Below are 16483 nucleotides of genomic sequence, written 5' to 3'. Positions count from 1 at the left end.
GTGACGTCACGGACGGGGTGACGTAGCGACCAGGAAGCTATAAAGGCACGTGCCACGCAGCTGGCTTCAGCTTCGAGTAGGGAAGCAAGTGCAGGCAGGGGTGCCGGGAGTATGGCTCGACGACGCAGCGTCTCGTTCATAGCGTCATGTTCGTAGGTCTAAGATCGGACGCAACCCCCCCATTCTTCTTTGGAACTATGAAATACCGGCTGTAGAACCCGGATTCCCTGTCTAGAGGAGGGACCACCTCGATGGCCTCCTTCCTTAATAGGGTATTCACTTCCATAACCAGAGCCTACTGGGGGCCGACGACTGTCGGTGTAACCCCATTGAATCTCGGCGGTGGACGGCCGAATTGAATAGCATAGCCTCTTTCTACTGTGTGCAGGACCCATTGAGATACATTTGGCAGTAGTTTCCACGCTGCTCGATAATGTACTAAGGGAATCAGTCTCTCGAGACTGATCTCTGGTTTAAGAGGCCCCCGAAGGGGAGGTGAGCTTCCCAGCTCCGCTACGCTCACGGGCGGAAATAACTGGAAGGGACGCTCGCGGGAGACCGCTGCGCCCTGAAACACTGGCAGGGTTGGCAGACCGGCCTCCAGAGGGCACCGGGGAGAGGCGGGCACCGTATAATGAGGTGGATACCGCTCTGACCCCGTAGGGGCTACCCTCGAGGTCACTGGAGTACTGGCATCAGGACCTCTTCGTCGAGGACTTCCTAGCTTCGATAACTGTACGAAGATCAGATTTAATTCTAGGAGCCCCCGACTCAGAGGGAGAGATCAGCGGTCCGTCTAAGCTCTGCAATATCGTCGGACTTGATCCCCTCTCCCCCGTCTACATCTCTCAGCAGGTCGGCCTGATATGCTTGAAGGACGGCCATGGTGTGAAGGCACGCCCCTGCCTGACCTGCTGCCACATAGCCCTTGCCCACTAACGCTGATGTTGCTCTATGTTATTTTGTAGGCAAAGCCGGAGCCTTCAGAGACGACGCAGAACCGGGTGACAGATAGCCCGCAAGCGTCTGTTCGACCCGTGGCATCACTCTGTATCCACGCTCATCGAGCCCTGTCACATTCCCATAATACTGCGAATCAGGGCCGAAGAGACGGGTGGAATATGGGTGTTTCCACGACCTCGCTATTTCATCGTGGAGGTCGGGAAAAAAGGGAAGGCTCCGGGCTGGAGGTGGTTGTCTGGGCCTGAGATACCACTCATCGAGTTTACTTCTCTGCGATTCATGTTTTTTCTCTGGGGGCCAGTCTATCTTTAACTTCTCGACTGCGCGAGTAACCACCTCCAGCAGCTCCTCATACTGGGGCGAAAGGGGTGGCGAATCCCTACCAACTGTCTCCATATCCACCTCATCAGACGAAGAGAGGTGGAGTGTCGACCCCTCGCCCTGGGGGGAAGAAACCGACGAGCATGCTTCCGATCCCAGGGTTTGGGCGCCGGATCTAGCAGATGAGGAAGGAGATAAGGACTGGCCCGTCTCCATTCCCTCTGCCAGATCCACCTGCGAACCCCACGAGTGCAGCAGCCGCTCTGCCTCAGCAGAAGCGGGGCCAGAGCCTCGGGGAACGCTAGCGTAGGCTCCCTCCTCGAAGAGAGCCCTCCGGGATCGAAGCGTCCGCATTGGCAATCGTTTTCTCGAGAGCCGACTCAGCGTGCTTCGACCCCAGGCAAACCAAGCATAAATCATGTGTGTCTCCAGCCATGATGTAGCGCTGGCATGGAGGAACACACAGTTTATAGGGCGATTTGGTTTCACCCTTCAAATGTCTGGTCTTCGCTTTAGACTTAGGCATCTTAGTCTAATAATACTGGACAGACAACAGTAAATAAGACTTACAAGACAGACTTATGAACATGCACACACAGAGCGCTTGCTGAAAGACGCGAAGCTGAAGCTAGCTGCATGGCACGTTCCTTTGTAGCTTCCTGGTCGCTACGTCACCCCGTCCATGACGTCACGCTCTTCCATTGAACTGATTGCACACGATATTCAGAGTTGTTCTTGCCAAAGGCGTTCCCCAAAAGCGCCCGACGCAGCTCGAGTTCCCGAAGAGGAACAAATTAATAATGTAATGTAATGGTTTTAACGTAGCTGTAAAAACTGTAACTGTAGCACCATTTTGGAGAAAATGAGCTGAACACTTACACGCTTCTGTCTGTGTCAGCCGCGCCACAAGGAAACAAGGGCAGCGTACACTGTATGCATTCAGCTCATATTCTCCAAAATGGTGCTGCAATGATGTGGAGAGACACAGAGGAGATAAATTGTTGAATAAAGTTGTTATTTTCGTTTTTTTTTGTGTACAAAAATTATTCTCATTGCTTCATAATATAATGGTTGAACCACTGATGGCAAATTGACTATTCTGACAATGTCTTTCATACTTTTCTGGACCTTGACAGTGTAATTTACGTGGCAGTCAATGGGACAGTCACAAGCCTTGCAGTTTTCATCCAAAATATCTTAAATTGTGTTCCCGAAGACGAACAAAGCTTTTACGAGTTTGAATGGGGCTAAGTGATTAATGACAACATTTTCATTTTGGGGTAGGGTATCCCTGAAGTGTTATAACAAATCAAAGGTGTCAAAAATAAAGGCAATAGATTTAATCTGCATTACATTTCTATTAATTTATAGTCACTTATAAGACAATGAATTATAATGTGTAAATTTTCAAATTCATTATTGGACACTGAATCTATTTAAAATGAACAATTTCAGACAATATTGTTTACATTTATTAGAGCATCACATCAGTCAATCTTATTCTATTCTATTCTATTCTATTTGTGTTGAAGTTTAGACTAGGAATGGGATTTTGAACTAAAGTGTTGACAAAACCAAGTGCAAACTTTGTTCATGCGATCAGCTTGTGATCTGTTTTTTTTTTTGTTTGTTTTTTTTTTTCACATCCCAGAATGGCTCCATTGGCAATGCAGTGAACTTTCTTTTTGAATGTGCTGTGAGTTTAGCGCCAATCTGAGAATGCACTGGGCAGAGTGGGCACCAGTTACACTGTTTTCACATTAGCATAATTTGAATTAGCACGTAAGGCACAAAAACATGATAAAGCACCAAAAAGTTTTTGTGCAGTATATTTCAAGTGTTCTGTAGCTGTTCCATAGTTAAATGTGATGTATAGACAAATATTTAAGTCATTAAATTCAAGTTCACATCCTCCATTCAGCAGTCAAATCTGCATGTTGCGTTCGGTTACTACAGTCATAATGATGAAACTCTCTTCAAGTGTGCACAGTAACTGAGGTTTAAAACTATTAAAAGAAAAGGCTCAATAAACGAACATACAAATTAAATACATTATCAATGCCTCTTCCCTTTTTAGTAACTTTTCGATGTGGATTTAGAGGGCTGTGCAGGCTGCGTGTTGTGGCTCTGTTTAGTTTCAAACACATCATTCTGCATGGGAGCATTTAGTATTATAATACTTTTCTGTGCAATCAAAGATTTTTAATAGTTCCCTTTCAGTCGTTCACTCTCAACGTCACTTTGGATGACCGACAAATTGGGATATCGCTTAGATAGACCAATCTACTTTGAGTGTAAACTAAACAAACCAATGCACATAGGCATGAGATTATTTTATCCAGCTGCCACTGATCACAAAGTGAGTATAAGTAGGCAGCAGGTGCACCTCATATTCAGATTTTGCTTCGGAGCCCAGCGTTTCTATCGTTCTGCTCCTGATCTCCTGCTTTGAGTTTCCAAGACGAGTCAAGCACGCTCTTTGGGGACTCTCGAGTTGGTGGTCCAGCTGAGGTTTTCCTGTGTCGATTATGTTGCACACAGCAGGCTGCACTATCCCCTGTGTGCATCATCACACTAAAATAGAAATTTCTCTAAAAGAGCATTCATGGGTGGAATGTCTTTTTTAAAGATGCCTTTTCTGGATGCGGTCGTTACCTGGCACCGAGTCATGGTCACTATCACTGAACCACTCACGTGTCTGGACATTAAGATCGGCAGTGCTTATATGTGCTTATATCTAATCGGCAGTGCTTATATGACCTGTGGAGAAGCTGCCTCTGCTTTACACACTATGGCGTTGTTGCAAGTGCACCACGCTGAGGCACTGAGGGACTTACATGAGGATGGTCACAACCCGGAAGTTCTCAAAGAATTCTGTACCGCAACAGACCTCATGCTACAAGTGACGAAGGTTACCCCGGGGTCTCTCGGTCGTGTGATGTACACTATGGTGTTCCAGGAGTGCCATCTCTGGCTGTGTCTGGCCAAAATGTGGGAAACGGCAAGACACAATTCTTGAACGCCACTGTGTCCCAGACCGGCCTTTTTGACGACACGGTGGATAACTTTGCCCAGCAGTTCTCTGTTGCCCAAAAGCAGACAGAGACCATCATGCACATCCTGTGTGCAGCTGCTGCCTCCACCCAGCTGCCGACGGCAGCGCCTCAGCCTGCTCATCGCCGAGAGCGGCCTGCTGCCACCGCCCTTACTCCCGCACAGCAAATGCAGCAGCATCCAGCAAAGCAGTGGCATGTGAACCACCAGTGTCATATCAACTCACCCTCCTCTATCGCCAGTGAGCAGCAGTGGGCGGATCAGGAGGACGAACCAAAGTTAAACTTATGTTAACACATACATTAGAACAACATTACTTTTCAAATCAGTTTCTCTTAAACCCTTCACATCCACTAGTTCCACCTGTCTAGACCTGCTACAGGTAATTCCATGTATTCTATATGAGCAACAGAGCCATGACTACAAGCTCATCTTATGTATTGCCAGGAACAACTCTATACAGAAGCAATAACAACAGCAAAATGTGTAGCAGATCTAGTCCGCTAAGATAAATTATATTAACACTGACAAACCATAAACATACCAAACTATCCTGAGACAAATCACTAAAACAGTAAACAGCATAGCTAATTAGATTAGATTTTATAATTTATGGAACATCATTCATTTTAACAAGTCACTTGAATCTGTGCAGTAATTTTACAGTGATTTTACAATGATTTTACTTTTTTATTGCTGAAAAACATCAAATTCACTTTTACTGTTGGTTATTTATATTGATATTTGAATCATGCTTATGCTAATTTTAATTAATGGAATTTAGACAAGCATTAAATTATGTATTACTTACATTATCCAGAATAATCCCAAAATGATGATGCTTTAAGCTTTTTTCCCTCCATTTGTATTATGTTTTGAGTAGTGAAAGCATTAGGTGGGTTTTTAAGTTCTACTTTTTAATTAAGGCTAAATAAACTTAAATAAAAAGTAGAACTTAAAAACCCATCTGATGCTAAGACTGCTCAAAAATCAGTCATTAGTATGAACTGTCTTTACTGCTAATAGGCCTCTAGACCAATTAAAATGCCTCGCAATGCTTCTGAAAACTGATATTACAACCATAGTTGTCAACACCAACATGAACCCTTTTATATGTTATTCTGCAAGTATGACAGTAAAAGAACAGCCTGTAAATCTGCCTCATTATTGTGGTCTCTAAACAGTGCACTTCATTATGTTGTCTTCTTGAGCTCTCCTATCTCTTTTAACATGGGAAGACATTCAGACAGGTGTAATTACTAGAGGAACCATGTCTGTAAGTCTGCAGGGATCCACATTACATCAAATATTGTACATGACAGACAGAATAGATGCAGTGAAGAGCCTGTTTGGACAGTATTCTGTGATGGGTAAATTGTCCATGGATTACCTAGATAGAAGTTTGTATGTAGCACAGAGGAGACAGTGGTGTGGTAAAGTAGCTTTTGTTTAAATGATGCAAATATAGACATTTTTAGCTGATAATGGTGGTTAGTCTATAGTTACAGCACTCTACTCAGTTTCTCTGAGAATGATTAGTGGCAGTTGGAGGAAACCCAATCTGAATTCAAAACTCCTTTTCATTGTGATATATGACCCTGACATTTCTCAAATATTTGCTTATAAACTGACAAACGAGAACCATTCTAATATCACAACCTAAAACCTGTCAATGTCTTTGTTCTAGTAAGGCCAGTCTCACCTACTATTTCTTTTTCTTTTCTTATTTAAGGTTTCTCGTTTCAGGTGACAAAAACTTCAGCTAACTGCATAACAAAAAAATGTGCATCTGAGGGCACACACACAACCATTGCTTATGAATAGGTTCTCATTTAGCACTATAGCATAGTTTGCCTTATACTGTATAATGCTGTTTAGCAATCGATCTTATTTAAATATCAACATTATCACTATCTAACTAGTATCTATTTAATCCAATTTCTGTCCAAGTTATGTGAGTAGCAAAAAAGTATCACTCAAATCCATTCAGGCCGGTGATGAAATCCAAAAAATGGTGTACAAATAAATAATGTATTTATCCAGAATATTCCGGATATATCCAGAAATAATAATAAGGGATAATGTACAGTCCTGACTTCCTTCCAATATTGCTTATTAATAAAACTAATGGAACTGGAAGGTTGTATTTTGCCAGGATATATCCCAGCACTGCAAAAAAACCAACATGAGAAGAAGAATATATCTGTAGCATCAAAAAACAAGTAACTTGTTAAATTAATATAGACCTATGCATTTTCTGAGCTGTAGGTCAGAATATGCTCAGTCATGAGCAGTTTCACAATGAACGCAATTTGCATGTGAGCATTTGAAAGAACCCGTCTGTCAATAAAATTATGCCTTTGTCAAGCATTTGGAAGAGAAAAAAACAAAACCTCACATTGTTAAGGGGGTCATAGATTTCAAAGAGCATACTTCCTTGGTTAGTGACATCACAAACCCTGAAATTTTTTAACTCTGCCACCCAGGACCATGCAACAAAGGGGGTGGGGCCATTTTATGTTGTGGCACATAAACAAAGGGAAACATGGTTTAGCTCCGTTTACCATTTCTATGGCTTGTCAACAATTGTAGTGCCACAGGGTTGTGACAGTGTTTAAGTTGTGGAGTTTTTCATAGACCCCAATAGGTCGCCACCACATAACTCGTAGTGGCTGACAGATAGGGAATGTCTCGGTTAAGTAACCCTCATTCACTGATGGAGGGAATGGAGACGTTATGTCCCTTTGCCACAACCTTGAACTATTCGCTGTTGCTGGAACACGTTCACATCTCCTCAGCCCAAAACCTAATGAGTTGATGCACGCTGTCGCCTTATATACCTATGTGCACAGGAAGTGGTTCAGTATGCAAAATCCACTAGCCGAATTCTCATTGGTGTTTTCTCTTAAACTCAGAGATGATTGTGTTCCCAAGTGAGACCCCAATATGTTGTCACAAAATAACATCTCCGTTCCCTGATGGGTTATGTATGTAACCAAGATCAAAATCAATATATAAAATAATATTTAAAAAATGTTGCATTATACCCATCAACAATCTCTATTCGAATAATACAAATTACGGTAGGCATTGCTGTTCAGATAAGCAATGGCTTAACATCTTTTTTACAGTTAAAAGTACAGGTTGTAGGACCTGCCACGAGAGGGCGCACTATCAAAACAATAACAATTGCGTGGTTTGATGACACTAAGAAGGAGTGTGGAATGATGGGATTTGTTGGCTTCTACCCAACCACTGATGGCTATCAAATCAGACGGAAACATAAATCATGCATTTAACGCTAGTTCAACGGTTTTCGCGAGTAGAATACATACAAAGTCACTGCAAAGACACGATCAGACTATGGATCAGACGCATCCTCGCACCAGTAAAGGCAGTAACAAAGGGTAACTAATGTCATTAGATTTATAGCCATGCTACATACTCCGATACAGTAGGTGGCGGTATGCACCTGATAAGGCATCAAGGCACGTCCGAAATCAATGTCAGCTTCATTTCCTGTCTCTTGAGATGTCTTCATCGGGCCGATTTTTGAAGGCAACATAGATGTATCCTTCGCTGCCTTCGATATCCCACAGTCCTGTGCGTTCCATTCTGTGAGAGTTAAGCCAAAAAAAAAAGATGGCGTCTGAAAGTTGCGGTCGGTGGTCAGTTTGTGTTTAAATGTATGTTTCTGAACAACCTTCTCCACTTTTTATGTAATTTCTAGTGAGAAATTAATATAGCAGTAATGAAATATCTACTCAGTTATCACCAAAGCTCTCTATATTTTGCTGTAGATCAGTAAACCATTACTCAGCCTCAGAAGCCTGTCCGAAATCCATTTCATGAGGTGCCTTAGGGCAAAAACGCTGCCTGCAAAGTCATTGCCTGATTAGACAGCAAGGCAGCAAGTCACCTGCCTAAGTTTTCGGATGCAGCCATTGACATGCGACTGCACTGCCTGTGTCACTATTTAGAATGGGAATTTTCTCATGATTTACAAGTAGTTGAAAACATTACAGATATTGTTAATAATCAGCTGGACAAAATATATAACATTAGCCTAGTAATTTTTGGATATTTTACTGTAAATATCTTACAAATTGTACCTTTAACATGCAATTCACACACCAGCACCAAAATACCAGAAAACCCTATGATGTTAGAAAAGATATGTGAAAAGATCTATGTTTTTTTTTTTTTTTTTTTTTTTTTTTGACAGCATTAAGGGACAGATCACACAGAATGTTCTGATTCTGAAAGCTCATGAACAAGATGCTGAAAAAGCAGGGAAACATGGCACAACAGTCAAAGACATTTGTCTGGGATGTTTACATAAAAAAAACTATTAAAATGCAGCACATTAAACAACAATGTGTTCTGTGTTAACAGCTCTCTAGTGTAAACAACACATAATAATCACATAATCTTTATGATTGGCCCAGACCTCACTTCAGCACATCCAAACCTCATACATGATCTGGAAGTACCAGTAATGCCAGAAAAATTGCCAAAAGATTTACCAGTATTTTTAAAAAGGTCCTGTTCACACGTTCAAATGGTAATTCTCTGGAAAAGCATAACAATGATTTTAAGAAACCTAATAGAGATTTCTAGCCAAATCAGATCTTAACTGAGGGACAGCATCCACAATAAATCGTATGATAAATTTGTGAATGGAGAGTCTTGGGTTACATAACAATGACATTTGCTCTGATATATTGGCAATGCTCCTGAGAAAGTCAACCTCTTGGATATAAACAGACATGTTCAAGGCACGAAAAGAAGCTAACCTAAGGCTAACACTGAAAGACAAAAGTGGGAAAATGTGTGGGAAGTAATGGCAGAATCATGGCAGAAATGCATCATAATTTTATTTCAAACCGGGTAAACATGGGATTGTCTCTCATGGTTTGCCTTGAGCTAATTTTAGACACACTGTGCTGCTGGAAAGCCTCTGGTAAAATTTGACCAACACAAACATTTGTGAAACGCTTGATGAAATGTTTGATGTATCTGCAGCATGACAGTGGTGAATTCATTGGAAGAATGGACGGTTGCCCAAACACAAAAAATTGTGGGGCTTTTCCGATTTTGTCTTTATGTGTGCTCGAAGCACGTGTAAGCTGTTGTTTTCTCTCTGGGTAGCTAATCACTGTTATGTAAGACTTGGCCTGTGTGTGTATGACACTAAGTTTGTATAACCATTTTTGAAATCTGTTTAAATAAAATTAAGTACAAGTGGATAAATGTTTTTGTCTGTAAAGAGGTGAACCCCTAGAACTTACACAATCGGAAACCAGACGTTTTTTTTTTTTTCCCCCCCAGCTGAACTCTGTTCAAGACTTGCACAAACTGCATTGCAAACATTTTCCAAAATGTAATTTGTGTGGAAACAAGTCTTTAAATGGCTGCTAGCAGAGGCCAGAGGCACTGGAGATGGATGCAAAGTTGGGAAAATACTGTAGCAAGCAGAGCAACTCCACTGTTCATGACATACAAAACATTGGAAGAGAGTCCTAAATACTGATTTGGGGTTTTCTATAAATGTATTGCTGAGGGGATCTGACTGTCTTTAGAAAGGTTTAGATTGTATTTTCTTTTCATCTTACCTCTCTATAATCAATGCATATTAATGTAATGTTTCTAAGCGCAGTGCTGCTTTGTTTACAGCGGTAACCAAGGAAAAGCTACATCACTACTCTTTCCATAATCTCCACCTGTGAATTGAATTTTCATTCAGCCAATCTGCTGTTTCTGTTTTGTGCACGCATTTTTGCTGCTGGATCGCCATATGTTTGAAAAGTAATCTAAACCTCAGTCAAAAGATTAAACATACTCTCATACTCATAATCATCATCACATTTATTTTCAAATATGATCCATTAGCCTACAGGTGCTATCATGACATAAGACATTTTGGTGTAAACTAGCTTTGAAATACATTCTGTTCAGACACTGCAAGTAAATGAGAAATATTTGAGCACACATTCATATTCCACATTATTTGGTTCCATGTCTGCCTTTAAACTCCCCTAAACATCACGAGAAAATGAACCATGACTTAAAATGCTAGTCAAACAGCCCCTCTCAGTCTAAGTGGGTGGTTCATGGCCGAAATTAGCTAATAAGTGGACCATGTTTAATGTTGATCATCAAATGTCTGGCTACTATCAAACTACCAGCTCCTCGACTTACAAAACCCTCTTGGACATATCTCTCCATTATCTGGTTGAATTTGAGGCACAATTACACAAAAGTTTTCAAATATCAGCATCCATATTCGTAGCATTTACATTGTCCTTTTAATGTGGTGCATAATACGTATTTTTTAAGCCTTACATTATCTGTTGTTTGCCACAAATGTATCAAATCTGGCTGCTGACATCGGTATCACACAACCCACTGGCCACAACAGATGTGTAGATGTGTCTCTAACAAGGGCTTTAAATATTTACACAGACGTCACAAAATTATTTTATTCTAATTCACAAGATCTTGAGTAGATCTGATATAGATTTGCTTGGTTATATCAGGTGAAGTACATGTCAAATCTATATCGGCTCATCAAAATGAAGACAAATTAATTCTTAATAACATCCCAAAGATGTCAGTAAATCAGCTTGCAAACAATATGTAACATAACATTACATTTACCTAAGAAAATACATTCAATAGCCATAATTTGATAGTTAGCAAAAACTAATCTGGAGAGCAGCATTTTTCTTAATAATTGCATTGGATTGCATATTTTTAACCAAATTGGTCAGTCAAATTTATTGTATGTTTAAATAAATCTGTCGGAAAAATTGTTGACATCTATAATAGACATGCAATGTGCCCGATACATATCCAAATCAACTGATGTTGAATATAAACCAACTGAAACCAAAACTAATCAAGACTATGTGAATCAGAATTTAATTGATTCGTAAAATGTGTGCCCTATTAAGAGTGGTCCATAAAGTTGGACTCTTTGGTGACCATATAGCACATACAGTAGGTTGGAGGACAATAATCACCCGTGCTCCTATTATACCAGTGCATTTTCAGAAAAAAATGCAGCCATGAAAGGATTGTGGGGTGTTTCATCCTTCTAAATCAATAAAATAGACTTAAAGTGTCCCTATTATGCAATTTTTATGGTTCCTAATATTGTTTTGGGAGTCTCCTACAATAACATTACATGCATACAAGGTCAAAAAAAAATTTTTATTTTTTTTTTCAAAATATGCATTTAATAGCAATTGATGGCCTAGTCTGTTGCGATTAGTCTATAGCGTACAGCAGTGTAGGAAATCATATGCCTATTTCAATATTTTTGTATTTTATATTTTGAAACTCTTTTGAACACATAGATTGACACATCTATTATTTATCATACTTGCAAGTTGTGATTCAGTGGTCAGCAGCTGGTCCAAATAAACAGGATACTAATCCATCTTTCAACAGCAAGCGTTTTGTGAATCCTGTGTTGAACTCCCAGAGATTAGAGAAGCAGTCGTCAGTAGAAGGACGTGTTTGTGGGCGGGGTCAAGTTGTTTGCAGCTGACCAACATAGATGCGAATTATGCAAATGTGTTACCTTGTGGCGTGTAGCCGTACTAACGACTTGTAATAGGCTGTACAGAGTCAATTCTTTATTTTTGGAGGCAATAACTTTTTTACCCTGCACTTTCAGCTTTACTATTTTGCAGACCATTTACATTCACATTAGGGCTGAACGATATGGGCAAAATTTCATATCTCGATTTTCATGCCAGATATCTCGATATCGATACAATACGATATGACTACGTGTTCTTTTGCTAAGCACGACCTGCACAACACGTCACTCTGGTTCATATCGTCTTTTCTGAATCCAAAATACTTCCAAATTATGGAAGATGATTTATCTTTTGGCACCAAGTCAGATTCTGCACTGCCACCGGCCGCATTATCTCCCACACTCTTTTTCTTTCTTTCTAATTTATCCCCTGTCTCTGTACAGTGTGCATAGACATTGGAACGGGGGGGGGGGTGTATTGTTTTTAATAGATAGTAATATCTTGAAAGTTCATATCTAGATATAGATACGATAATGACCCGGTATTAAAATGGCCCCGGGGCTAAATTATGAAAGACCGTAGTATCAGTAAGATCTGCTTTCGGTACTGGAGGGAAAAAAAATATGTACTATGTATTTTTGCTTAATAATGTTATCGTGCACATTTTTATCTCACCAAACATTTCTAATGTGCGATCATATTAAGACGTTTGGCTGTGAGATCTGTGAGATCTCTCATGCACGCCGCGGAGGCTGTCTGTCAGTCACACACACACCACAACGAGCACAGTGCACACACACAGTATGAAAACTCCCACTTAATAATAAAGAGTGACAATGGCGAAGAGATTTGCTTAATAATTTTTTTCGTGCACAATTTATCTTACCAAACATTTCTAATTTGAAATATTATTAAGATGTTTGTCTGTGAGATCTGCGAGATCTCTCATGCGCGCCGCAGAGACTGTCTGTCAGTCACACACACACAACAAGAACGAGCGTGGCGCACACACACGCATAAGGGGCCGTTCACATATCGCAATTTTGCGTGCTCAAGTTCATTATTTCAAATGTAGGCGCGCGGTATGCGCACTCATAATGGAAGCGACGCGGTCGCGATGCGCACGCAGTGTGATGCGCTCGTCTTTTTCAGGTGCGTCCGTACCACATTCAGATAAAAACATCATGACTTTTCAGAATGCTGCAAGCGCACCACAGGTCATTTTGGGAAAATCAGAAAGTGGCGCGCCTAGCGTTTTCCACGCGTTTTTAGACGTGATATGTACGGCCCCTTACAGTATGAAAACTCCCCCTTAATACAAAGAGTGACGATGGTGGAGAGAGCAAAACATTACAAAGTGTGGTTATACTTCACTAGAGTTGATGCAGACAACGCTCGTTGTCATAAGTGCAACCAATATTTGCATGTAAGGGCGGAAACAAAAGCAATCTGTCAAAGCATCTTTCAAAAAGTCCATTATGTGCAGACAGAGAAATGCAAAGTTTTCGACTGCCTAACACAACACAAAGTAACACAACACAAAGTACCGATAAGAATACCGTTAAAGTACTGGACCATTAAGCAGTATCGGTAAGAGTAGTAATACCATTAAAACCTTAACGATACCCATCCCGATACATTACACACTGCATGAAAGGCAATATTGGAAATGGCATAATAGGGGCACTTTAAAATGGCCAGGCACAAGCAAAAACCAAAAGACCACATCCAGACCTTTCTTAGCAATCATTGAAATTCTTTAATTTAATATCCTAAGCCTTGATATGTTTTCTTTTTACTTCTGATTTTGGAGTGTGTGGTCTTATAAAGATCAGTTGTTTCTTCCATATAGCATCAATATGTTGTTGATGGCTAATTCTTTATGTTATAAAGCTCTTGCTTTATGTGATCATTCTCTTTACAAAGCTTTGTAATCTCTTGTAGAATCCTGAATTATATTTGTCAATATCTTAGTCAGCTAATGGCACTTCGGTTTTAACCTTGCTATTTCTATCCATTAATTCTCCACTGTTTTCCCAAAATCACTTCTTAAAGATCCCCTGTAATGAGACTACAAATTATATAAAATACTCCAGACCAGGGAGCCCCTTTCACTGATACAAATGTTCTGAACGTGTTATTATTGACAGGGGGAAAAAGTTTATAAATTACACTAGAAATGAATATGCCAGTACAGTATAAATTATTGATCTAACAAACCCATATTGTACAATTGGCATTTTATATTCTACCCATTGCTGACAGACCAATGGATTTCAACCAAATTAAAGAATTAGGAATTTCTTTTGTTTCTTAATAACTTTTGGATGTTAAGATCACACAAGCACACATGATACCGTGAATATTCACTTTTATAGAGACACATCCATTGGAATTGTCAAAGCCTAAGTAGAATTAATGGAATCAAATGAGCTCACTGCTTTTTCTTTCATTTCTTTTAACACTCAATATTACATGAGTATACATGGGCCACTACCTGTGAAGGATAAAAAAGAAAGGGGGAGAGATTAATTCAGAATCAACTTGCCAATAAATCCCTGTGGTGAGAGGCTTCCAACTCAAGATCCTTTAATATTCAGAGTGCAACCCCAAAGTCAAGAAGAGGGAATCCCTATTCAGCGGTGACCTTCAGCGGATGATGGAAATTAAATGGGCTTCGCTTGCTCTCTATCTAGCTCTCTCTCTCTCTGACACACATTTAAACAGTGAACAGACACACATGCTCACATATCTTACCCGATATATACAACATACTAATTAGATATCTTTTTTTCTTTTTTTTTAAATCACGAATAACATTTTTGATTATTAGCACTTACAGCTCATGAAAGTAAAAAATCCAGTATCTCAAAATATTACAATATTTACATTTGAGTTTCATTAATTATTCCTACAGTATAAATTCTGGGTATCTCTTTTCCTATGAAACCACAATAATGGAAAATACATCTGATTGCTGCCCAGAAGACAATCATAGACACTCTCCACAAAGAGGGTAAGTCACAAAAGGTCATTACTGAAAAGGGTGGCTGTTCACAGAGTGCTGTATCAAAGCATATTAAATTTAAAGTTGAGAGTAGGAAAAGGTGCACAAGCAACAGGGATGACCTGTATTTGATGCACTGTAAACTCTGTGAAGGTGCACAACTCGCCGTCGCTTTGCGCTGTTTCTCACACATGCAAAGAGAGAGATCGAGAGTCTTACCATGCTGAATCGATGTGCTACATGTAAACTATATTATTTGTATTTTCCTGTCAAAATAATGGAGTTCATTTAGAATTATTCAGCTTTTTAGAACAAGCAGAAGATATGCAGGTTTTACCGGTAGTGGGCAGAACTAATGCGCGAATGGCAATCTCATTGGCTGGTGCTCATTTATTACTGTCAATATTCATGAACCCAGCAGCTCATTAATCCATAGTGCATTGCATATTTTTAGTATGGTAGTATAATAAGCAGTAGTAGTATGTTTAAATAATAATTAATATCATCTATTACTTTTATTTTTCCAATAGCACCAGAGAATAAGTTCTTAAAGAACTGTTGTATAAGATGAGTATCACATTTGCACTAGTGTAATATTGTTGAAATGCCCAATGCCCACCACTACATATATATATATATATATATATATATATATATATACATATATATATATATATATTGATGTTCATTGAAGTTCAGAGTTTTGCATTGTATCTAAAAGGGGAGTCTTAACTTTCAGGTCCAATTCTCTATGAAATTTTTTTTGTACATAAAAAATTATAATAATAATAAAATAAGTTTTTATGGTATAAAAATTTTACATTTTGATGTTTTTTGAGGAAAATTTCACATCCAACTACCCCACTCCAACATTTTCTCCTGTATGTCAACTTTCAGCTTTTACTGTTAGATTCTCTGTACACTTCTTTGTACCCTTCACAGTAACCGGGGTCTCATGCACAAAGGAATGATTTATTTATTTATTTCCATTGGTATGAGTATGAGTCAATACTGGGACACTATAGCCATCCCACGCTTGCACTCAGCAAACAGCTGCCTCTGAAAGCTCAGCCAGACATGAAACACAAGGCTTCCACAACACCCCTTGTCTATTATGCTATTGACAGGTTGACCCATGAAGGACCAAAGACGCAAGAAATGGGCCTGCTTTACAGTGGGTGGCAAGTGATGTCACAAGTTTCTAAAGGTAGGCTACCTTTCAAGTCTACTACAAGTAATAAAAAAATAAAAATAGGCCAACTTGCTCATGATTAAAGCAACGCTACAGTCTAAAGAATACTGGAAACCATAATAAAATAATAACAAAAAACTATACTATAAAAAATAAACATTTAATTAGTACCCATTGTTTCTCTGTCTGTACTTGTTCTGTGAACAATGACAATAAAGTTGACATGAATTAAGTGCATTTAAGTGCCATTCAGTTGGGGTTTTAAAAAAAGCATTTTCTGAGATGCACATTAAACATTCAAGGTTTTTTTTTTTTTTTTTTTTTTTTTGTAGTAGGCTATGTACATTCTGCTAAATAATTAAACAATAGTCTTTAACCGGACTTTTATTTTCACAG

The 16483-nt window shown here is 39.5% G+C and overlaps 1 protein-coding gene and 1 non-coding gene across 10 annotated transcripts in view; both read right to left on the bottom strand.

Moving 5' to 3' along the window:
- Positions 1-16483, bottom strand: part of camk2d1 (calcium/calmodulin-dependent protein kinase (CaM kinase) II delta 1) — a 104147-nt gene that overhangs the window by 80341 nt on the left and 7323 nt on the right. The gene's annotated exons all lie outside the window — the stretch shown is intronic.
- On the bottom strand, positions 9890-9956 carry LOC127962767 (small nucleolar RNA SNORD19). Its single transcript, XR_008154639.1, has one exon. It is a non-coding gene; the product is annotated as a small nucleolar RNA SNORD19 (small nucleolar RNA).

This window comes from Carassius gibelio, chromosome B7 (assembly GCF_023724105.1).
Source record: "Carassius gibelio isolate Cgi1373 ecotype wild population from Czech Republic chromosome B7, carGib1.2-hapl.c, whole genome shotgun sequence".
Classification (NCBI taxonomy): domain Eukaryota; kingdom Metazoa; phylum Chordata; class Actinopteri; order Cypriniformes; family Cyprinidae; genus Carassius; species Carassius gibelio.
This window is presented reverse-complemented; position numbering and strand designations above follow the sequence as displayed.